The sequence below is a fragment of the Sciurus vulgaris genome (assembly GCF_902686455.1).
Source record: "Sciurus vulgaris genome assembly, chromosome: 1".
In the NCBI taxonomy this organism is placed as follows: domain Eukaryota; kingdom Metazoa; phylum Chordata; class Mammalia; order Rodentia; family Sciuridae; genus Sciurus; species Sciurus vulgaris.
The window spans coordinates 87,929,392-87,954,839 of NC_136461.1; the positions used below are offsets into that span (position 1 = coordinate 87,929,392).

General features: G+C 39.9%; 1 protein-coding gene across 1 annotated transcript in view; it reads left to right on the forward strand.

The window, feature by feature from the left end:
- The window catches only part of LOC306639399 (uncharacterized protein), an 829,262-nt gene that overhangs the window by 288,344 nt on the left and 515,470 nt on the right, over window positions 1–25,448 (forward strand). The gene's annotated exons all lie outside the window — the stretch shown is intronic.

The window sequence follows — 25,448 nt, forward strand, 5'->3', positions numbered from 1 at the left end:
TTCCTAGTATTCACCAGTATTGTCCCTCCATTTGTAATCAAGTTTTGGGTGACCTGAAAAGAATGCCCTAGTAACATTTCTGAATAGTAAAGCTCTGAAATTACCATGTTTTTGTTGATGTTGCTTTGTTTTGTGGTACTGCGGACTGAAGACTGAACCCAGGGCCTGGTACATGCTAAGCACGTACTCTACCACTGAGCAACATCTCCAGTCATCCATGATTTCCAAAGTACATCCCTGCCTTAGAATTCCAGTAAATGAAAAATGATCTGCCTTTCCCTCTGCATCCTATAACTTGCTCACTGCTGAGGGCTGTACCTGAGCCCATATCGCATGATAAGTGAAGATAACACATGTTATAAATAAATAGCATGAATGAAAAGGCTGTCCCTTCAATGAGCATTTTCTCTGTCGTGGCCTTTCTCCAGTTCTCTCTGGCTCTACAAGGTGAGATCTCTGACATAGTGTTTGGGGTGAGCTTAGCTGGGTTAACCACACTGGTCCATCATAACACCTGTGTTTTTCCACGGTCTGTAGATGATTCCCATCTTTAACAGTGCCCGACTATGAACAAATTTCTGTTTGGGGCATGTGTTTGCAGGGCAGTCTTTTGTGAGTGTGTGCTGAGGGACACCTGGCCTAGGACTGCCACTCCCAAGTACAATAGAGGAGAAAAGGGATGTCTTTCATGCCCAAGAACCTCCATTTCCCTGCGTCCAAATCTCTGTCCCCTTTGCATGGTTCTTTGCGAGGTGAGGACTGAGTGGCTCTTTACAAGGGTTAGGTGCCCACCTCTCACGTCTAGGCAGGGGTTGGCCCTCCCAGACCTCTCATCCCAAGGTGCTGGGCTTGCAATAGGCTGGGTCTTCCTGCTCCTCTCATCCTACACACTGATCTCTCCTTCCCTAGCAGCCCTGCAGGCCTCTGTGCCTTGCCCCAACCTCCTGCTCCTCAACCACAAGGTTCTTTTGACCAAAGACAAGGTGGAGCAGGTTCACAGTGAAAGCTGTTATACCTGAACTGGTGGGGACTGTTTTCGCTCAGAAGAGAAAATGAAGTAACCAGGTTTTGTACTGTTCATGATTCCAAACATGTATCAGGTTTGGCCTTCACTGGAAAATGTCCTAGAAAACCAAGGACCTTGAGTCATAGCTACATACTGATAGTGATGGCTGTCCTTATTGAGTACGCACCATGTGCAAGGCAACGTTCTAAGAGCTTCAAGTGCAGTAATGTTTACGGACAGTTTACAATAATTCTGTGAGGTTGCTGGGTTTTTTTCCAGATAGAAACTGAGTTACAGCAATGTTAACCTAAGCAGATTTATACAGGTAATAAATAATGACATTATTGAAGAAAAAGTTAAAAGTAATCTAGGAACTGAATTTAGAGAAGAATATTATTAAGAAGGAATAAGGGTATTTGTACATTAGCCAATGTTTTTACAGTTTTCAGTGGGGTACATAAAAATGTTTAGTATTTTTTTGGACAGTTCAGTGGTGTTTAGGAATATTCACATTGTTGGACAAATAATGTCCAGAACTCTTTTCATCTTACAAAACTGAACCTCTATATCCATTAAACAACTCTCTAGTTTTTCCTCTCTGTATCCCTGGTGATTCTTATTTTTCTTTCTGTCCCATAAATCTGACTATTCTTGATACTTCACATAAGCTGAATCTTATACTACTTTTATTTCTGTGACTGGTTTACTTAGCACAATGTCTTCAGGAATCATGTATATTGTAGCATGTAGATAAGAGAAAAATTCTGAGATATCCTGCATTTAATTACAAGGGCTAATGACTGGAGGAGAGAAAAGATAAGGAAAGTTAATCAGCTAACAGCTCTAAGCCAAACCAACAAAAGGCTATTCCACATTTCTGCCCATATGACTTAAACCCCACATGGTTGATGGTTAGGTGCCATTCATTGCAACCTACTTACAACCTTAACCAATTCAAAAGCAGCAAGTACTCCTGTGGACTGCCCTCCTATCCCTAAACTTTCCCCACTTTGTGTTATCCTGTCTCTCTTATCCATAGCCAATGTTGATTCAATTTATGCTTTCCTTCTCCAAACCTTTCTTACAAAAATACTCTTGGTTTATAGGTACAGAGGACATTTTCTCTAACTGCTATCTAGCCCTGCTACTGGAAGCAGAAACTTATCCAAGGGTCTTTTTCTCCTTTTCCCTTGTCAAAGAGATCCTTTTCTGGCTAGCAATTGTAATGGCTCGTTTAAGGATCCTTTCATTTCAAAGATTCCTCAATCTCAAGAATTGTTTTCACCATGTGTCAGAATTTCCTTCTTTAGTTAGGCTAAATAATATTTGAATATATTGTATTCAAGTTGGGGTGCTTCCACATTTTTTTCAATTGTGAGTAGTGTTGCTGCAAACAGGTATACAAATACTTGTTCATGTCCTTGCTTTCTTTTGGGTATATATTTACAAATAGAATTGTTAGATCATGTGGCAATTGTATTTTTAAGTTTTTTGGAACTGCCCTACTGTCTTCCGTAGCAACTGCAGTCTTTTAAAATTCTTTCTAACTCTGCACATATGTTCCCATTTGTCTACATCTACCTTTAGACTACAATTTTCTAGTTCTGAGAAAACAGACTTCCTAATGGGTGTAGAGTGGTACTTCATTTGTGATTATGATTTGCATGTCTCCTAATGATTGGCAATGTGATCATCTTTTCATAGGTTTATTGGCTGTCTGTATATCTTCACTGGAGAAATCTGTATTCAAATCCCTTGCCCATTGTTTAATTGGGTTGTTTGGTTGCTTATCTTTGAATAATTATAGGAGTTCTTTATGTATTCAGAATGTTAAACTTTTATCCAGTTACATGATTTGAAAATATTTTCTCCTGTTCTGTATGTTGCCTTTTCACTTGGTCAATTTTGTGCTTTTGTGTATAGAAGTATTTTATTTTGATTAGTACAATTTAGCTATTTTCAGTTTCATTGTTTGTGTTTTTAGTGTTACAACCAAGAATTTCAATTGCCAAGTCAGTGTTATGAACCTTTTACCCTATGTTTTCTTCTAAGTCTTTTATTGTTTCAGGTCTTATACTTAGTTTTGATCCATTTAGAGTTAATTTTGTATATAGTATAAAATAAAGGTGCAGCTTTATTTTGCAGGATATCCAGTTTTTCCTCATTATGGTTTAGGTTATATACCCCCAAAACTCATTTGTGAGACAATATAAGAATGTCCAGGTGTGAAATAATTAGATCCCGAGTGCCATACTTAATCAGTGGATTAACACACTGACAAATTAACTGGGTGGTAACAGTAAGCAATGTGGTGGTTGGAAGTAGGTCACAGGAGGTGGGCCTTGGAGGTCTATATTTTGTCCCTGTTAGGCAGAGCTCTCTTTCTGCTTGCTGGTTGCCATGTCTGGAGCTGTTTTCTTTTGTTACATTCTTGCACCATGATGTTCTGCCTCATCTTGGTCCCAAAGTTATGGAGTTGGCTGATTTGCATGAAACTCTGTAAGTTGTTATTGTCATGTAATTTGGTCACAACAATGAAAAGCTGACTAAAACACAATATCCATCATAAGTTCTCACCATGATTTTATTTTTGAAATTTTACTAGTTTCTGTTTTACCTTATGTCATTCATAGTATCTCCCATTTTGATAAAGAATTTGCAATTTTTTTTTTTTTTTTTTTTTTTTGTGGTGCTGGGGATCAAACCCAGGGCCTTGTGCTTGCAAGACAAGCACTCTACCAACTGAGCTATCTTCCCAGCCCAAGAATTTGCAAATTTTTCTAGATCTTTCTTAATAATTTTACCTTTGTTGTTTCTTATATTTTATATTTAGTCCTATTTCCAAATATTTTTTCCAAAGAACAAATTTGATGAGTTTTTGCTCATCAAATAAAGAGTTACACTCCCTTATACATAGTATATTTCAGGTTACATTTAAAAATATTTTTCATAGAATCATTGTTATGGACCAATATTGTGACCTAAGAGATATATGGATGGGCTCATCTCTTCTCAATATTGGTAAATGTTAGCTTAATTTCTTTATGATTCATTCATTTCACCCCCCCCTCCCTCCAGTGCTGGGAATTAAACTCAGAGTGCCACACATGGTAGGCAAATGATCTATCACTGAACTACACCCCCAGCCCTTTCATTTCTTCCTTTTTGATTCTGTTTCACATTTTTATTCATTTTTGTTCATATTTTTATTGCACAAACTTCAGGTGTACAACCTGAAGATATACAACTTAAAGTATGCAAATATGGTGAAATGATTATTATTGATAAGTAATTTAAAATATCTATTATTTGCATAGTTGCTTCTTTTGTGATAGGAATACTTAAAAGCTACTCTCAATTGTTAATTATATAGTAAAATATTATTACAATATTGTGGGGAGTCATCCATCTTTAGCAGATTCAGGTTTTACTGAGTACTGGGATACAGAGATCTGACTCCCAGGAACTGACAGTCATGGGAGATTGTTTCAGATAACTGAGGAGTAAGTGGCCCTGTACAGAGTGGCATATCCCTGACAATAGGCTAATTCTCTAAGAAAATGGCTTCCCTAACTCCACCCCATCCTGTTCCCCACAGAAGATGCCTCTTCCAGTCTGGGACCCTTAACTTGTGTGACTATAAATAAAGGCGAAGGTGGGATCCTTCATCTTGTTGGAGGCCAGATCTCATATGGCTTGATCCACCACACCCTCTTCCATTTGAGAAATGTATTAGCTCTTGTGTTTATTGATTAGATAAGTTTATTAGTAATTGATTTATAGGCAGGATCATCCTCTGACAGAAACTCTTCCCCTCATGTATGCAGGACATTATTAACCTCCCCACACACAATTTGAGTACAATAATTCTATTGTATTATAGACTATGGTCTTCCTGCTCTACATTAGATCTCTAGACTTATCTGTCCTCTATAACTGCCTGTTTATGCTACTTATCTTACATATTACTTCTTCTCCCTCCTCACCCATTCTACTGTTTCTTATACTTCATTTTCTCTTAGATTCCACATAAAAGTAAGATCATGCAGTATTTTTCTTTTTCTTAGTGGCTAATTTTACTTAGCATAAGTTCCTCTGCCACATCTATTTCCTACCATTATGACACTTGACACAGTTCTGTTGGAGCAGAGGATTTAATACTCGACACAGTTCTATTGAAAGATCATCCTCCCTCTTGGGGGCCATAGGCATGGCATGTCTCCATGCTTTTAATACTAATCATCAATATAACCTTAGATTCAGATTATAGAGAATACTGGGAAGATTTCATGGTGCTGGAACACAAAATAACATACAATAAAGTTTAATATTAATACTTAGATGAAATCATAAATAAGCAATTATGATTTGCTCAAGTTTGTAAGGAGCCTGTGATTTCCTATAGTATACAAGTTCTCTAAAAGTTATACATAAGTATGTGAGAGTATTCCTCTGAGCTTTTATGTGGTGTTTGGTCATCATTGTTTTATTAGTTTTTATGATTAAGTTTAAGGATATTTTTCCCACTTAAGAAATAAATAGGTTAATCATAGGTACAATTTGTATTCTTCCTATGTCTAGTTAGAGTTTTAGTCCATCATTGAGTACATGAAATAGAATAAATATTAACTATAAGCTGATTCTTCTATTCTCTGTTAGTAACAACAAAAAACATTCCACTGTTAAAAACTAACATTAGAGTTCTTGGAAGGGGTAATTTTTACAGAAACTTAATGATGTATTCTGTAAGGAAAATTAAAACTAAACGTAGCATGGTGCCCTCTACCTTGCTGGGAACTTTAAGCTATCATACAGTAAAAGCATGTTTATTGAATAAGATCACTAATTATACTCTTGAAGATTTTTTACTTAACATTTGCTTGTATTAACCATGAAATGATGTAATCAATACCAAAGAAAAAACTTGCAAAAAGACTGTGAACAATAAAGATTCAGACTCAGCCTCAGAACACTTGGTATCTCTGTGTGCTGTTTCTCCACCGCGTCGACGCCTCTCATCCACCTCGCACCTCCAACTGCTGCTAGGGCTGGACCCCGACTGCTGCTAGGGCTGGACCCCGGCATTCCTCCAAGCTCATTCTTATTGTTGCAAATTTTAGTATCTCCTTTTTAAAGACTCAATGATATCTCATTGTGGATATGTACTACAATTTTGTATCCATTCATCTGTTGATGTGCATTTCATTTGTTTCTGTATCTTGGCTATTGTGAATATAATGCTGCAGTAAGCATGGGATTGTAGATGTCTGTTGGATTGCTAGTACTATTTATTAAAGATGCTTCCCCACTGAAGGGTCATGACACTGAAGGAAACCAGAATGTCACCTCAAAATATGCCTTTTTGACATATGTGGCTATGTAAGTCAGAATTCTAATCCCCTGCCTTGAGTTTCTTTTTATTTTCTCCCACAGGATGTGCACTGAATGCATTAATAAATTTACTTGTGTTCTCTTGTTCATTTATTTTTTGTTGCAGAGATCTGTTCCAACTGCAGATTTATGAGAGTTGAGGTGGGATTGTATTTTCTCCCTAACAGTTTCTGGTGATCCAGCCAGGAATTTTCAAACACTTCACTCCTCTAGAGCCTGCAGAAGAGAGCCTGAGAGAACTGGAAGAAACTGGTAGAAGGTAAGAATTCTTACCAAAGTCAGCTCTCCCAGATGTCCATCTGTGATGCCTGGCTGAGAGAGGAAGGTAAACAATTTCTTCTAGCTCCTTCTTTTCTAAATTCATATTGGAAGAAGAAAAACATCTGTAACAAAGTGTTCCTTGAATGTGAGACTTGTGGATTTGGGGTGAGTGCCTATTGGTTATTTTCTCCCAGAGACAATCCTTGTGTCTATTATTCTTAGTCTTTTGTATTATTTGTCACAAAGAGGAATATGCTAGGGCAGCACAACAGCACATGTCCTATAAGTCTGTGGTTCAAGCCAACCTTGCTGTCTGTGGTTCTCATCAGACCAACATCTACTTAGACAAACTTGGCTCTGGGTCCCTGATACACAAGCTAGATAAAGTTCTCCTTTGATCTTATCATGTCCCCAAAACTTGGCTCTGTAATGGGTGAGAACACTGTCTTTAAGTTACTGTTAGTCAAGGGTTACAATTTTTTATGTTGTGTCAGGAAACCAATCAAAAAATTTGGAATGCCAAGAAATAAACTAACAAGTAGCATTCCCTTTGTCCACACCAGGTTTCAGGAGAATTTGCCTTATAAAGACATTCCAGTCCATAAGAGGTTTTTTTCATCTCAACCTTCATTACTTAGGTATTGTAGAGAAACTCCCATCCCAGTATCACCTAGCAGGTATGTGACTAGAGGTATCCCACATACTTGTTAGGCCATGAATATCATTACACAAACACTGTCCTTAACTATCTGTGGCAATCAAAGTGTTTGCTTTCTTAGACTGACTTTGGGAGACATTTTAAATCTTGGGAAGGACAGCATCATTTGTGAAAGCACCCAGAAAATCACTCCAGACATGGGAACTCACAAGAGGTTTTATTAGGCAGACAAGCAGAGAGAGAGAGAGAGAGAGAGAGAGAGAGAGAGAGAGAGAGAGAGAGAGAGAGGTGAGCTATTCTCAAGTAGTGGAAGTTCATGGGCTAATAACAATCTGATTAATGACTGACAAGGAAGTTTGCAGGCTAACAATCTAGGTGTAAATTGGTGTTGGGGGGGCAGAATAATGACAGCAGCAAAATGGCAGGAGAGAAATGACTGCAGTCTTGTTAACATATTGTCCCTTCATTCCCCCATTTTTGTTTATACAAGAAGTTCCCTTTGGGGCGTATGGGGGAAGATCTATCTTCTGTAACTGCTTCCTGCTGGTTGTGGGCATAGAATTGATTCAGGGGGTGGAGATGTCATTGCAGCAGGTGGGGATTGAGGACTGGATAGTTCCCCTGAGGAGTGCACTTGTAGCCAGGCTCTGATTCTTCCTTTATGAGGTCCAGATAGTCCTGTAATCAAGCTGATTAATAGTCTGATTAGAAATTTTTTTGAATCTGCTTTTGTGCAAATTTCAATGCGCAGGGGGCAAAGGCCAGTATGATGGCAATTATAAGGAGTGGGGACATAAATGGGAGAAGAAGTTGCCATAATTGGCCCAAAATGGCCACAAGGATCCTTCAACAAGTTTTTTCCTTCTCTTCTTCAAATCCTCCTGCAGCTGTTTGATTTTGTCCTTAAATATACCTGATTGGTTGACATAGAAGCAGTACTCTTCCTGAGAGCATTTTGCTAGTGAACCCACAGTGTGGCTTCCATTGGAAGATATGCACTGGAAGCAAATTGGAAGAATGGCATTCCTGACAATTTTGGGGTGATATCTGCCTGCTCTGAGGAGATACTGTTGAAAATCAAAGAGCTATTAAAGTCTAGGGCTCTTAGCCAGGAGATGAGAGAACCCCACTCTCATGCACATCCAACATCTCTGTGCCATGAAAGGGTTAGTGAAATTGAGTATGTGGTGTGTGGTGATGATGTGATGACTTTCTCTGTTAAGAGTGGATTCTTTGAGCATCAGCTGTAAGCATATGTAAAATGTGTAAATCATCCCTGGGGACAGTAGGAGTTAGTCTTCCAGCAATCCTGCAGGGAATTGAGGAGGGAGGCAATGACTGGAACCTGGACAGATCTATGGGGGAAAAATCTGGTAGTTAGGAAAATGGCAGACAGGGCGAATGGCATGGGGGTAAGAATGCAGCTGGCAATACAGTCCTCATAGCTGAGTGTGGTTGTCTGGTGCCTCAGTGTTTAGGTCCTCAGCCTCTGAAGCAGGAAGAAGGATGGAGGGCTTGATTGCCTTCAGCCTGAGGCAAAGAGATCCCACTGGGGTGGATGCATATTTATTAGAAGAAGACTGCAGGTTAGAAGCTGGAGAGGAGTTTGTGAATTGAGAGCAGAGCTTTACCCAAGAAATGTGTTGCCATCCTGGCAAACCTTGCACCTTGATAGATGTTGGCATAGCCAGGATCACTGTATGTGGCCCCTACCATTTTGGAGATAGAGGGGTTGTAACCTCCTGAGCAGGAGAGGTACAAACTTGGTCTCCTATTTGAAGAGATTGAGCTAGGGGTCCAGACAAAAGTCTTGGCAGGGAGGAGTCAGCATAGCCCCATAAGAATGTCCAAATATGGTTTAGGAGAGGAATGAATGTGTGAGAGAGAAGAGGAGAAGAAGGGGTATTATCCCAGGGGGAAAGATGAGATGGCCATACTTCAGCTCAAAAGGGGAGATATTGGCAGGTTTCTTTGGGAGTGAGCAAAGACACAGAAGAGCAAGAGGCAGGAGTTTAACCCGGTCAAGGCAAAGTTCTAAAGAAAGTTTGGTTAGGGCATTTTTAAGAGTTTAGTTTGTTTGTTCTACTTTACTTAATGAATTTGGGTAAAAGTGAATGTAGAAATGCCAAGGGACACCAAGAACCTTGGTAAGTTGTGGGGAAACTTGGGAGAAGAATTAAGGCTCATTATTTCACTGGAAGGAGGTAGGTACTCCAAAGGGAGGAATGATTTCATGAAGGATGAAGGTAGAGACAGTGCCCTTTTGTTGGAGGTGGGGATGGGATCAACCCATCCCAAGAAGGTGTCTATCATGGCTGAAAGGTGTTTAGATTTTCTTACTGTGGGCATGTGAGTGAAGTCAAGTTTCCAGTCTATACCAGGAATGGTGGCATGGGCCTGGCGAGTCTGAAAAGTGAGAGGCTGATGACTGTAGGATTGGTTTGAAGGCAAACTTAACAGGTGGAGGACAGTTCCTTCAGAAATGAGATGTAGAAGGAGGATAGTTGCAAATTAGTCTTAGCGAACTGCGAGAATGTAGAAAGTTTGGGGTGGAATAGACAATGGAGGTAGTAAAGTATCTTCCTGTTGGGAGCGGTGGAGGTAAGGGATCATGGAGAGTCATGATGGGATCTGGTGTGGATGATAGCACTGCTCTTTTAGCCTCCTCATCTGCCTTGTTGTTGTCTTAAGGGATGAATGACTGGTATGCCAGATGGGCTTGGCAATGTACAAGGCCTATGGTTGCTGGGAGGTGAAGAGCCTCAAGGAGGTTTAGGATGTAGCTAGAGTTGGTGATGGAGTTCCCTTTTGTGCTAAGAGGCCCCTCTGTTTCCATATAGTGGCATGGGAAAGGATAATATGAAAAGTGTATTTGTAATCAGTGTAGATTGTGAGGGATTCCCCCTTTGTGAGGGTAAATGCACAGGTATGTGTTTAGATATGCCAGTTGGTTGGTAGTGTTGTTAGATAGTGGTCCTGATTCTACACTCTTTTCCAGGGAGACAATGGCATATCCAACCCATTGGATCCTTTCATAGAGAAAAAAGCTCCCATCAGTGAACTATATGAAAGTACAGTTTTGTAAGGCCCCCTCCTAAATTTTGCAGGGTCAGGGGAGTAAGTCTTCCAGAGTCTCAAGGCAACTTTTGGTTGTTGAAGCATGTATGTTGGAAGGCGGGGGTAGGCGGGTGGCTGAATTTGAAAGAGGGCATGTCTAAAAGGAAATGGAAGAGTCCTCAATAAGAGCAATTTGCAAAGCTAACACCCGACAGGGCAGTGGAGTTTGCAGATCCTCATGAGTAAGAAGCTTGGACAGATGATGAAGTGAGAGCACTTTAGTGGAAGCCCCAAAGGAAAGTTTTGTCAATTCCTGGTTTAAGACAAAAGCTGCGGCCAACATGGTGCCCAGACTCCTACGGTGGGGTCTAGCCTTTTTGATATGTATGCCATTGGGCTGACGGTGGGACTGAACATGTGTCCTAAGACCCCCCAGAGCGAACCCACTTTTCTCAGAGACAAACAGGTAGAATGGTCTGGTAATGTCAGGGAGGTGTTGGACTGGGACTTGAAGAAGGGCTTTCTTTAGGGAATGGAAAGGGGCTTCCTCTGGGTTGAGGAGAGGTTCAGGGGGAGTGCCGTTGGAAGCCTCATACAAGGGGGCTGCCAGGATAAAAGAAAATGGAATCCAGGATTGTAAATATCCTGCTAGCCCTAGAAAGGAAAGGATTTCTTCCTTGGTAGATGGAGTGGGTGTGTCCTGCAATAATGCTTTTTTCTGTACAGTGATGGCTTTAAATCCAGGTGAGAGACTGACTCCTAGGTAAATATCCCGAGGTTGGGAAAGCTGAACCTTTGCTTGAGAAACCCTATACACTCGGTCAGCCAGAAAATTTAGAAGGTTAATAGTGCCTCCTTGGGGGTCCTCAAGAGATGAACTACATAGAAGATCATCAACTTACTGTAAGAGGAAGGAAGAAACAAAAGTAAGAGAGATGAGATCATGAGACAGTGTTTGGCCAAAGAGGTGAGGGCTGTTCTGAAATCCCTGTGGGAGAAATATCCAGGTCAGCTGAGAAGAAACATGAGTGTGCTGGTCAGTCCAGATGAAAGGAAAGAAATCCTGAGACTCAGGATGAAGAAGAACAGTGAAAAAGGCATCTTTCAAATCCAACACAGAGAAGTATGTGGTGGAGGAGGGGATAGAGGAAAGCAAGGTAGGGATTGGGCACAGTGGGGAAGATGGGGACAACTGCTGAGTTGATGATTTAGTGTTCTTGCACCAAACGGTAAGATCCATTGGGTTTCTTAACAGCCAGAATAGGAGTGTTATAAGGTGAGTTGGTGGGGTGCAGGAAGCCTTTCTGCCTTAAATCCTGGATGACTGGTTGAAGCACTGAGAGGATATTGGGCCTGGGCTGGGTAGGATGTTGGGTCCTTCAGGCAATGAGTACAGGTGAGCATGTGGCTACAGAAGGTATGTTCCAGACCTTGGGGTCAACAAGGGAGGGAGGAAGGGGATATGAAGACTCAGGTTGGGTTTTATATTCCTGCAAGGTCATGAGGAGAGGAGTAGCAGAGGAGTCTTAGTGGAGGCACATTGTGATTGAGAAGGAAATAGAGGCACCCAATTTGGTTAGGATGTCCCTTCCCAGGAGGGAAATGGGACACAGGAATTATCAAAAAGTGAGTGAAGCAGATTTGTTCGATATGGCAACTTATTGGAGGGGTTTGTAGGAGGTGGTGTGGTTTTCCTTCTACCCTGACAATAGAGGATTTGGCAGGGGAAGTGGGTCCCCAAAATTCCTGAGGCACTGAAAAGGTGATTTTATTATCTACAAGGAAAGGGAACTGCCTGCCTGCCATTAGGGTCACCTGGGGCTCCTGAGCAGTGATGGTCATCAGGTGTAGAACTCCCAGGCCCCTTCAGTCATCCATTGCCAATCCCAGTAAGTCACTGGGAGAAGGGGATGAGGGTGACTTGGCATTTCTCTGAGCACCAGGGCAATCCACTGCCCCATATGCCGGTTGGTGGCATTTTGGACAAGGACCTGGGGGCTGTCAGGGGTTGAGGCAGGTTCATGCCCAGTGACCCTCTTTTCCCCATTTGAAACATGGGCCTGGAGGTCTTCTGGGAGGTAGGGTGCCCCTAGTAGTGGCTGGCTGGGCAGGTCTAGCTGGCTGAAAGGTTTTGACTAGCATTTGGTATTTTAGTTTTTGATTTTCTTTTCTTCCCTTCTGTTTTACACCCTGAATACCACTGCTAGAACATCTGGCTGTGGGGTAAGAGGTCCCCTGTCCATCCACCTCAATTTAGCCTTTATGTCTGGGTAACTTTGAGAAAAATAATGTCATGAGTAGCTGTCATCCCTCTGGAGTTTTAGGGTCCTGATTAGTATATTTGAGTATGGCCTCTGTGAGGTGTATCAGAAAGGCGAACGAGTTTTCAGTTTTGTCCTGTATTACTTCCTGAGGTTTATCATAGTTAATGGGTTTAATGGTGGCCTTTTGGAGACCTTCAAGGATGCAGGATTGGAACTTGTCCCACTGCAGATGTCTGGTCCCCATGTTATAGTCCCATTGAGGCTTCTTATCTGGTACTGCTTCAGCCCCAATGGGATGGGCTGGGGTCAATTGGTGAACCTCATCTGCATAATTGTGCACCTATTCCCAGACTTGCCCGCACTCCTCAGGGGTCTAGGTGTTAGACATGATCATATAAATGTCATGCCAGGTAAGATACTGAAATTTCTTAGTGAAGTTTGCAGAGTTGGAGGTGAAGGAGTCTAGCCACTTCTCTGGGAAAGATTGGAAAGTGAGATAGGAACATGGACTCTGATCACTCCCTCCACACTGCCCAGCTCCCATAGTGGGGGCTAGAACATGTGTGCAGAACCATGTGGTAGGAGGACTGGGTGGGCTGGAGAGGGGCAGAAAAAGAAACAGAATTGGGGCAAAGGTGAAGGAGGAGCAGAGAGCCAGAGAAGTCTCTGCCTCAGGGGACTGGTATGGGGGTGATTCATTAGATGGGTCAAAGTCGGAGGAGGAGGGATTAGGAAGGGGAGAAGCAGCAGGATGAAGTGAAGTTTTCATTGCTAACAAAAGGAGGTGTTTGGGTTTGTAAGAAGAGCAAAGATCAGGTTTAGTGCACAAAGAAAGCTTGAAGATAAGGAATCTCTTTCCATTTGTTTACTCACTCACAGAAGTTGTGTAAGTCCTGTAGAACATTGGGATCCAGGGTGCCATTAGGTGGTCATTTGGATTGATTATCTAAAGGATATTGTGGCCAATATCATTACACAAGTGAATAAGTTTTGGTAGCTTTAGACTGAGGGTCAGGTGAAGGGGTTTAAGACTGTCTAGCAGACACCCCAGGGGTGAACCTGCCAGAATAGAGGACCCAGGTCCCATGGTGGAGACTGATAAACAGCTGCATCAGTGTCCAAGGAGTCCCAAGGCCACAGACTCGTTGGCTCGAGATGAGGAGGCCACACAGTTATGGGAGTCATCACTCCTGTCAGTGTGTGCCGGGCAAAAGCTGAGGGGTTAAGAACCTGGCACCAGGAATTTTGAAAAGAAAACTGAAGAGAAGCCACAACCCAGAGAGAAAATCTCCACCATAAAGATTGGAACCCACCCATCAGATAAGGTCAACTAAGGGGGGTGAACCATAACTGTAAATGTCATGGCTGGGGGAAACCCCACTCCTAAACTGCCTCAGAGTGCCCAACCATCACGGTCACATCTCAGGTCAGCAGAGAAGTGTTTAATTTGGCCTAGGGGAAAACTCACAATCTGAAGGCTGGTGGATGATGTGGAACCTGGTGTTCAGGCAAATGAAAGGTGAGACCAGTGTTCAGAGTTCTGGGGCATCAGGTGGGATTCTGCTCACCTAAAAATGTTGGTGGAAGAGCCCATTCAAGTCACAGCACCAATTAAAGCACCCAGAAATCCACTCCAGACATGGAAACTCACACAGGAGATTTTATTAGACAGAGCAGTGTGTCTGCTCTTAAGGGTGAAAGAGAGGGGGCGGGGAGCTATTCTTAAGTAGTGGAAGTTTGCGGGCTAATAACAATCTGACTAACGACTGATGAGGAAGTTTGTGGGATCATAATCCAGTTGTAAAATGGTGTGCGGGGGGGGGGGGGGGGGCAGAATAATGGCAGCCACAAAATGGCAGGGGAGAAAATGGCAGGGGAGAAATGGCAGTCACAAAATGGCAGGGGAGAATTGTTAACACATTGTCCCTTCGATTCTCATCTTCTTTGGGGCATAATTCTCAATGGTTAAAACATAACAACTTTGTTACTTTTAAGCTATTCTGGAGTTGCATTAAATGAGTTTTCTAATTAAATACTTTTAATTAAAAATTATTTTTCTTTTCTTAGCTCTCATACCACCTTGTGGTGCTCATACCACCTTGTCATTAAGGCACAATTTTCCTCAACCTTCTTAGGTGTGGTTCAAGTGGTCTCAGATGTGACTGGAAATGAAGTTCCAGAAGATATAAAAGCCACAAACCTTGATGACATTTGTTTTAGTCAGCTTCTTTGGCCCCATGACCAAAAGACCTGACAAGAACAATTTTAAGGAGGAAAAGTTTATTTGGCACTTACAATTTCAAAGGTCTCAGTTCAGAGGTCTGACTCCATTGCTCTGGGCCCACGGTGAGGCAGAAAACCAAGATTGAAGGGTGTAACAGAGGATATCAGTTCACACTCCTCTCACCAGGAAAAATATATTTAACCCAAAGTCATACTCCCAATGATCCACCTCCTTCAGCCACAATATACAGTTACATTTACCACCCAGTTAATCCCTATAAGCAGATTAATGCATTGATTAGGTCAAGACTCTCATCAATTATTTCATCTCTAAACTTTCTTACATTGTTTCACACATGACATTTTGGGTTATCGAAACTATTACAATCAACCTCTGGCCCCTGAAAGTTCATTTGCATCTTATAATGCAAAATATATCTAATCCATTTCTAAGATTCTCCATAGTTTCAACAGTTCCAGGTTCATCCAAAAGTCCAAGTCCAAAGACTCCTCTGAGACTCAAGACAAGCTCTCACCATGGAAGAAAATATAAACAAACAAAACAAAACAAAACAAAGTCAAAAGCAAGTTACATATATTTGATATACAAAAGCACAGAAAGGCAAAGAATAAACATTTCCATTTCAAAAGGGATAAATAGGGGAATAAAAAGAAGAAATGGAATTAAAGCAAGACTGAAATCCAGCTGGACAAACAAGTTTTCTAGCTCCACATCAAGCCTCTGGGGCACATGCATTGTGATATTCTTTCAAAAGGGCTTGTGTAGCTCTGTTCCTATTGGCTTAGCTGGTTGCAGCTCACTTGACCTTTCTTTTGGCTTGTCTCTACTTAATCCCTGCCACTTTCCCCAGCAGACATTCCACAGTACAGGCATCTCTTAATCAGGGGCCTCTACTGCAGCATTGGCTTACTTTTCACTTCTCCACACATTGCCCTCCAAGGGGAGCCCACAGGGACTCTGACCCTGCTGTACTTTGGCCTGGCAGGTTTTCCTTTGAAATCTTGATGGGAGTCTCCATGACCTATGAAGTCCAGCATCCCACAATCCAGCAGAAACAGCATTACATGGCTGATGTCATTAGAAGTAGAAAATTTGGTTGGTAAATCAGGCCTTTCTTATCCTGTCTCTAAAGGACAAGTTTGAGCCCCTTTGGCTTTAGATCTGCCGTTATCTTTACCCTTCCACCATGGGATAGTCATGGACTTTCTAGATTCTGTAATTGTGTGCCAATAAATATGCATTCATTTTACATTATATGCACACACACACACACACACACACACACACACACACACTTGAGAGAGATAGAAAGAGAGAGAGAGAGAGAGAGAATATTAAGGAATTGGCTTACACAGTAGTTATGGAAGTTGCAAATTCAATTCAGACTTTGTCAGACCGACAAGCTGGAGACCTGGGAAAAACTGATGTTTTGATCCAATTCTGAAGGCCATCCTTTTGCTCAGAGAATGTTAATCTTTTCTTCTACTCAGACATTTAATTGATGAAATGAGACCCACCCACACTATGGAAGGCATTTTTGTTACCCAAAGATTAGCATATTAATTTGAATATTGACTTATGATTTAAATATTAATTTTATTTGCAAGTACTCTCACAGGAACTTTGAGAATAATACTTGACAAGGTACTTATCTGGCACCTTGATCAGTCAAATGAACACATAAAATTAATTATTGCAGACTTTATTGGGGCTCTTCCTGAAGTGGCAAGGACTGTTAAATATGCTTAAGAATGGTAGATATCTTTAATGGCCACTTCCTGGCCTACCTGTGTAAAGCACCATGACATGTTAATGTTATAGAGGGTTTAATTAAACACTCTTACACTCTCTGAAGTTCCTTCCACATGTTATAAAATCACAGAAGGAATCCCAAAGCAGACACAGCAATGGGTCTTGCCAGCAGTACAAAGCAATATTACCTGTCTTCCACTTACCATATCATTCTCCAGCTGTTAGGTCAGAGAATATAATATTGGGCCTTTGAAATTGAGACTACTGTCGCATATATTACTGTATATATGTGTGCATATACATTATATATATATATAAAATTTTAGGTCATATTTGTTCAACTCTTCTTCCCTTGTCTTATCCCTCCTTCCTCCCACCGTAATCGCCTTAGTATACTCCACTGATATTTCTTCTGTTTTGATGGACCACCCCTGTTTTCTCCTCTCTATCTTCTTCTTCTTCTTTTGGATTAGTTTTTGGGTAAAAGAGAAAACATTCAACCTTCAGATTTTGAGTCTGGCTTATTTCACTTAGCATGATAGTCTTCAGTTCCATTCATTTGCCAGCAAATGTCAAAATTTCATTCTTCTTTTTGGCTGAGTAGTAATCCATTGTGAATATATACCATATTACCTTTATTCATTCATCTGTTGAAGGGCACCTATGTTGATTCATTATTGTTGTTATTGTGAATTATGCTGCTATGAATATTGATGTGGCTATTTCCCTTTAGTATGCTAATTTTAATTATTTTGGATATATATCAGGGGGACGAACATTTATGTAACAGAATCTCACCATCATATACATGCACAATACACTAATTAAAAGGAAAAATATTGCAGAAAAGATCAGTAGAGGAGGGGGAAGGAAACAGGAAGGGACAGGGAGGGAAAGAGGAAGTACTAGGGACTGAATTAGAGCAAATTATATTCCATGCTTTTACAATTATATCAAAACAAATCCTTCTGTATAACTAAAAAGAACCAGTGGGAGAGAATGAAAGAAATAGGGTTTACTGAGAAAACTGGGATGACAATGTCCCTGCCCTACCTTGGACAAAGTACTCCCAAATATTGTATACTCATACCCCTATGGCAGAGCTGCCCCATATTTAAATACATCACAAACAAGGAGATTGCATAAAGAGACTCTGCGACCACTGCAGGTGCACATTTCCATGAATAATAGAATGCATTTACCTGTTTAGATGGACATAGGAACATCCACTTGGTACTTCCATCTTTCTTTTCTTCTTTATAGAAAATCCAGAGCCTAATGGTTTCACCTTGACTTGGACAAGAACTTCACATGAAACATTCTTAGCCTTCATTCCTTTTCACCCAGCAAAAACCAGACAAATGGCTCACCCTTATGGGGAGAGAAAGGTAACCTCACTGACCACTTACATTTTTTGCTTTTTAAAAGGCACTGTAGAATAAACCAGGACCAGCTCTCCAAAACCCAAATATAGTTCATCATTCCCAAATAGTCAATATGGTTTGAGCAATACCCAGGAAAGAGTCAGAGCTTCTGCTGCTCTTGGCCACTGATGACCTCTGGCTTTAACCTCTATTCTTTTAACCGCTTTTCTTTTCTCCTATGTCTCCAAAGGTTCTACCCTTTCCAGTGTCAGATACACATACATTGTATTTGGTTTGGACTGGATTGTAGTTAGATTACTCTGGTCCTATTATTTACCTGTTACTCATCAAGTGAATCAGAAAATCCAGTGCCGAATGAAGTTTACAGGGAGATATACCACAAGGACTAGATTGGGACAATGGGAATCATGCTGCTGGTTATTTGGACTGATCAACTCTGTTAATACTAACATTAGCATTAAGGCCAGGGTTAGCTCTCCTCACCCTCTATCGCTAGCAATAGCACATGCAGCTAAGCTATATTGTAAGATGCCACTTGTAACTCACAGATATCTTGTAACCCTATGGACTAATTTTGCCTCCAATCAGACAAAACACACTAGTATTAGACTCAGGTTCTCTGACACCCTGCTTTGTGGATTTAGGTACAAATATTGCTAAATATAAATTGTTACTAGCCCTAATATTCCTATTAACTTATTAAGTTGAGATATGAAGAATCACTAGGTAGTAACCAGATATATGGTTCAGGATCCAATTAGAAAAACATAAAAAGGAGCTACACTGGAATTTTGACATAGAGAATTTAAATTAGGAAATTGGTTGAACATATTTTGGAACACTGAGGAGCAATAAAAGGACAATAAGTCAATGGAGGTACGAGGACTGCAGGAGGCAGGCATCTCCAGGCTGAGAAAACAGCTACTAAATTGGGATTTTCAGAACGAGAAGTTTTGCAAGAGGATCCGATGGACCTGTAACTGAGATCTCAGGTGAAGAGATGCCTGGATGGTTCTGGTACTGTAGGAACTCAGAGATACAGACTCATATTTTAGGAAAGAGCATTGAAAGACTGGTGCTGAAAGCCAAAAGGTAAGAAGTTGAAAACTGTTTCCAGTTGCTGCTGTGAGAGTTCAGGGGAGCAATCAGGACAGGAGTAGCAATAAACAAAAGGCATCAAGTCTCTTCCTCGCTCACCCACCTTTCCTGTGCCTAATAGCACCTGAAGAGGAACTGAGAAGTATACTAGCAGAATGTTAATGAACCTTGCCAAGCCCCAGTCCCAGAAGCACAGAGAAGGGTGGATTTGGAGTTGAGCTACAAATCCTTCATAAAAGGCACATTAAAGGACCAAAAGAAAGGTTGCTTTAAGCAGAGAGGGCCCTATGGGGAAGGCCTGGAAGCAGGAAGGATGGACGAATGTTAGCATGATGAGGTGAGATCAGAGGGTAAGAGTGGTGAAGGGATGAGTGTGATGTGGGTAGCCTAGGGCCAAAGTGTATGGGGCTTTTTAAAGATTTGTTAAGGATTTTAATCCTTGTTCCAAACAGTGAAAAGTAATATTTTAAGTAGGAGAGGGACATGAGCTGACAGTGTTGGAAGAGTATGCTGTCTTCAGTGTATAGAATGAATTGAAAGGAAGCAGAAGTGGATTTACCAAGACCAGTTGGGAGATCTTTTACAGCAGTGTGATCAGGAGATTTGAGGGGGAACTGAACAGAGGACAAGGGGTTGAGATGAAGCAAAATTGTCAAAAAAGGCAGAGGGTAATCTTTCATTCTGTTTGCCTAGGATTGTTTTGTTTTCAACACCCCAGTCTCAAGCAAACTCGGTTGGTCACAGGTAAAAATGAGAGCATTAGAAATTAAATTTTATCTGGGGATTGGAGAGGGAAGATGGAGGAGTGAAAGAATGGCTTGTAGGCTTTTGGTTGTATCTCTGGACACAGTGGAACAATTCTCTAACATCTAAATTGCTGGGAAAAAAATCTCGTTGGAGTTGGGTGTGGAACCTTGTGCCTGTAGTCCTAGTGACTCTGGAGGCTGAGGCTGGAGGTTCAAAAGTTCAAGGGAAGCCTGGAAAACTTACAGAGGCCCTCAGCAACTTAGTGAGGATGTGTCTCAAAATAAAAAGTAAAAGGGATTGGGATGTAGCTCAGGGTAAATCATCACTGGTTCAATTCCCAGTACGAAACAAAAAAGTTGAACTGTGTTTGTGTTTGGACATTGTCTGAGGTGTTACAGAAACATTTAAGTGGAGAAAATAGAAGTTGGAACTCCAATGAACAGTGTGACTAGACCTGTACCATGGGCTATTGTTGCTGTATAGATGCTCATTAATAAGACTGAATTAAGCCAGGGTGAAAGGGGATGTGCTAGCAAATGAGAATGAGGAGTTACTTGTAGATGTTCTTTAGCTATCTTTTTATATTAATAAAATGATGGTCTAGTATATCCAGCTAAGTAGTTGATATAAATTTCATTGATGATTCTGTAACTCACTGCTTAGGCCTTTTGTGGAGAATACTTAACTCTGGATGTAATATGAAAAAATGACTGGTAGATGTCTTGAGAATCCTCCAGCTAAATTGTGGTTCCAGAATGGCTACTAACCCTAATGAAACAGGAAATGAAAAGGATCTGATATGGATATTAACAGTGTGCCCTTCATAGTATACTTTAGTATTATTATTTTTAGTTTTGATTCATTATACACCAATGGAGTATTACTTTCATTTTTTTCTGTACATGAAGTAGAGTCACACAATTTGTGTAATCATGCATGCATACAGGGTAATGATGTAGTTCTCATTCTATTATCTTTTCTTCTCCCCACTGCCACTGCTCATTTCCCTCTACACAATCCATTCTTCTTCCATTCTTCCCTTACCCCCTCTTACCTCCATTAGGTATCGTCATCCAATTTTCAGATAAGTCATTCTACCTTTGATTTTTTGGGGATTGGCTTATTTCACTTAGCATGATATTCTCCAACTCTATTCATTTACCTGAAATGCCACAATGTTATTCTTTATGACTGAATACTATTACATTGTGTGTATGTACCACAGTTTCTTTATCTATTCATCTATGGAAGGGCATCTAGGTTGGTTCCACAATCTAGCTATTGTGAATTGAACTACTGTAAACATTGATATGGCTGCTTCACTGTAGTATGCTGATTTTAAGTTCTTTGGGTATAGGATAAGGAGTGGGATAGTTAGGTTAAATGGTGGGTCCATTCCAAGTTTTCTACAGAATCTCCATACTGCTTTCCAGAGTGGTTGCACCAATTTGGAAACCCATCAGCAATGTATGAGTGCCCCTTTTTCCCCGCATCCTTGCCAACGTTTATTGTTGCTTGTATTTTTTATAAAAGATGTCCTAATTGGGGTGAGATGAAATCTTAGGGTAGTTTTGATTTGCATTTCTCTTATTGCTAGAGATGTTGAACTTTGTTTCATATATCTTTTAATTGCTTGTAGATCTTCTGTGAAGTGTCTGCTCATTTCCTTAGCCTATTTATTGATTGGGTTATTTGTATTCTTGTTGTAAAGTTTTTTGTGTTCTTTATAAATTCTGGAAATTAGTGTTCTATCTGAAGTGCATGTGGCAATGACAGTCTCTTACTCTGTAGGCTCTCTCTTCTCACTGTTGATTGTTTCTTTTGCAGAGAAAAAGTTTTTCACTTTGAAACTATCCCATTTATTGATTCCTGCTTTTATTTATTGTGCTTTGGGATTCATGTTAAGGAAGTCTGGTCCTAAGCTTACATGATGAAGATTTGGACCTACATTTTCTTCTATTTGGTGCAGGGTTTCTGATCTAATTCCTAGGTCCTTGATCCATTTTGAGTTGAGTTTTGTGCAGGGTGAGAGATAGGGGTTTAATTTTATTTTGCTAGAATATAGTTTTCAACCCAGTGGATGGTCTAATGATTATTTATCTCTCACAAATTCAGGAGGTTCCTCACAGGATGTCCTGATGGCTCTAGTCTGACCTGTGTCCCATTTATGTTTCCCTGATCATCACTCTAGTGCCGTAAGCTTGACCTCTTGTTTATCCCAGCATCTTGGGAAATATCACCCTGGTTCTTCACATCAAAGGCTCAAGTTCCTTACACTAACCTCAGTAGAAAATAAAGTCAAAGATTTGTTACAGATCGTGGGCACAATGAGTCAGGATTCATACCAAGCAGGGAAGAAGAGTCAAGTAGACAGACAGAAAGAGGCAAAAAACAATTCGCAGTATATATAACGAAAAAAGGTATTTAAAGGGAGCCCCAGGAAAGTGTCTGGAAACACTGTCTACTAGGCAAAAAGGATGCCTCTAAGTTTCTAATTGCTGACCTTGGGCTTGAGCCATTTGAGTATGGTATAGAATTTGAAACTCTGTCAAGGGTAACTGGCCCTGCTTCTGGAATGAAAAAGTTAAACTGGCATTCAAAATGGATGCCCAGGCATCATAAAATGATGAGAATAACCACAGGAGATGGCATGAATCAGAATTTCCTTTTAATTACCCTGATAAAGAGTAACTATGGAGTAAACTATGTGGTGATAATGTGAATGGAAACAAGTGGGCAAGAAATAATTAGGAGCTATAGGTGTATCATAAAAGATGATTTTGTGCTTGATTAGAGGTATAAAGGACCACCCCAACTGGCTGGAACTGGCTCAAATGAGTTCAGATTTGAGTTTTGTTAGCAAAAATGGACTAAGGAGGTAACAAATGGTATTAAGCCAAAGACCCAGCCAGGAATGCTTAAATGATGTCCACTACTCTCTGTCATCCCCCTGAGAAAGTTTTATGTGCAAGGGAGAAAAAAGACCAAAGAAATCTTTATAAGCAGAAGTCAAAACTGAAACCCCAAATCCCAGGACTCTGTTAAACTAGATTGGAACTGATGCCTAACTTGGCTATTGTGAATTGTGCTGACGTAAACACAGGAATGCAGGTATCTCTAAAGTGTGGTGACTTAAACACAAAACCCCAAAGCAACCACTACAAAAGGAGACAGATAACATGCCAGTGAAAAGATAAAGCAGAATAACATAAACCAATCAGTTATCCAAAAGAAGTCAGAAAATGGAAGCAATAAACAAAGGATGCAGAGAAAGAAAATAGCAATATACAGATTTTTCTATTCAAATAAGAGCTTATCAATAACCACATTAAATTAAAATGTCTCAATGTCTAAATTTAAAGAAAAGTTTTAAGGAAAGATTTAAAGAAAGATATTTTCATAAAGGAGAAAAAATTGACACCCAACATGTGCTTTTATTTTATTTTATTTTATTTTATTTAGTGCTGAGGATCAAACCCAGAGCCTCATGCATGCTAGGCAAGTACTGTACCACTGAGCCACATATTCAACACAACATATGCTTTTTTTTAAGTGTACAATTCAGTGTTTCAATTTTTTTTTTTTTAATTTAGCATATTGACAGAGTGCTGGCCAGTACTTTTTTCCTTAAAACTTTTCATCAACTCAGAAAGTAACTTAATGCCCAGTATCAGTCACTACTTTTTCCCAGCCTCTGGCAATCCCCAGTCTACTTTGTGTCTGGGTAAACTTGCTTGTTCTTGACACTTGATTATGACTGGCTTACCAGTATTTTCAGGTTAAACCCACACTGTGGCAAGAATGAGTACCTCGTTTCTCTTATTGTCAATTGATAGGCTATTGTGTGAATAGCCACAGGGTTTTCATCCAATCTTCAACTCTTGGGACATTTCGGTTATTTTCCCTTTTTTGATGTTACCAACCTATGCTCTTCATAAGAAAATTACTTGATATATAAAAACACAGATAAACCCAAGCAAAGAGTTTTAAAATTATGTGCTCTACTATTAATTAAAAGAAAAATGAAATAGCAATATTAATGTTAGATAAATTAGATCTCAGGGTATTATGTGGGTTAAAGAATGCTATTTTTTAATGATGAAGAGGTCATTTCTCCAACCAGTGAGAACAATCCTAAATGATCCTGAACTTAATTATCAGCTTAAAAATGCATGAAACAAAATCTGATGTAGCTGCAAAAAGTAATTGGCAAATGTACAGGTTTAGTGAAGATCTTAATACCTCTCTGTCAAGAACTGATAGAGTAAAAAGACTGAAAATCAGTAAAGATATGGTAGATATGAATAATACTATCAAGCGTTTGAATTTATTGACATTATTCCCCAAACATTCCACCAAGTAGCAAAATAAGCACTCAAATTAGCACACAAAACATTTACCAGAATAAATGTTCATAGATATTCCTGAATAAATTTAACATAAATCAATCATATAAAATATATTCTCATATCATGATGAAATTAAACTATAAATCAATAATAAAAGATTTGTGGAATATCTATCATTAATTATATTTTGAAGAATACATTCCTACATAATCCATGGGTAAGAGAAAAAATCAAAATAGAAATTCAAAGGAATTTTGAATGAATTTTTAATAAAGCTAATATAATATATGAATACATCACAGCATGTATATCCACAAGAAGGGGTCCTAATTAGAATAAGATATAGTCCATGCTTGTATAATTATATCAAAACGAATTCTATTGTCATATATAACTAAAAAGAATCAATAAAAAATTTCACATTTTATAGGCAGGGTCTCTTATTCATTGAACAAATACATAATTGATTTAAATTTTCTTGTTATTACCCAACTAAATATTTTTTTCAACTAATTATTTTTTTGGTACTGTGGATTGAACCCAGGGGCTTTACCACTGAGCCACATCCCCAGTCTTTTTACTTTTTATTTTGAGACAGGGTCTCAATTTTAGAAGTAAACCTGCTCAGGGACCTTGCGAGATATACTACCCATAATCTCTGGAAGAAAATCTCTTACTGAAGCCTCTTCCAGGTTGGAAGATGCACCTACATCTATCTCCCAATGTGCAAAGATCAATGCAAGACCATGAGGATTCTAAATAGTCAGGAACACAGGACATCAACAAAGAATCAAAATTAAATTCTAGAGTTTAACCAGCCAAGGAAAGAAAAGTTTCCTCAAAGTGTATATCCAGGGAGTTCTCAGAATTCAAGTCTAGAGGTTGAGGTTAAGAGTCTTTAGAATATGAGAAATCTTTGGTCTTTCAGTCTTGGCCTGACATTGTTAATTTTGTGACCTTGGGCAAGTTACTTTCTTCTCTTCCTCATAAATGAAAAGAGAATTAAGATAGTAAGTAACTCACAAAGTATTTTTGAGGATGAAATGAAAAAATGCACATGAAGTCTTTATTGGCATTCAGCCTGATGCTTAGAGTGAGCATTCAACTGCTGTTGGGCTGCTACCACATTCGCTGTATCACAAGTGGTTCCATGGATCTGGGTACCTGCATTGATCAGATGAGATACTTTGTGCATCTTTGTTTTAGTCATCTTTTTCACTGATGTCACAAGAAGA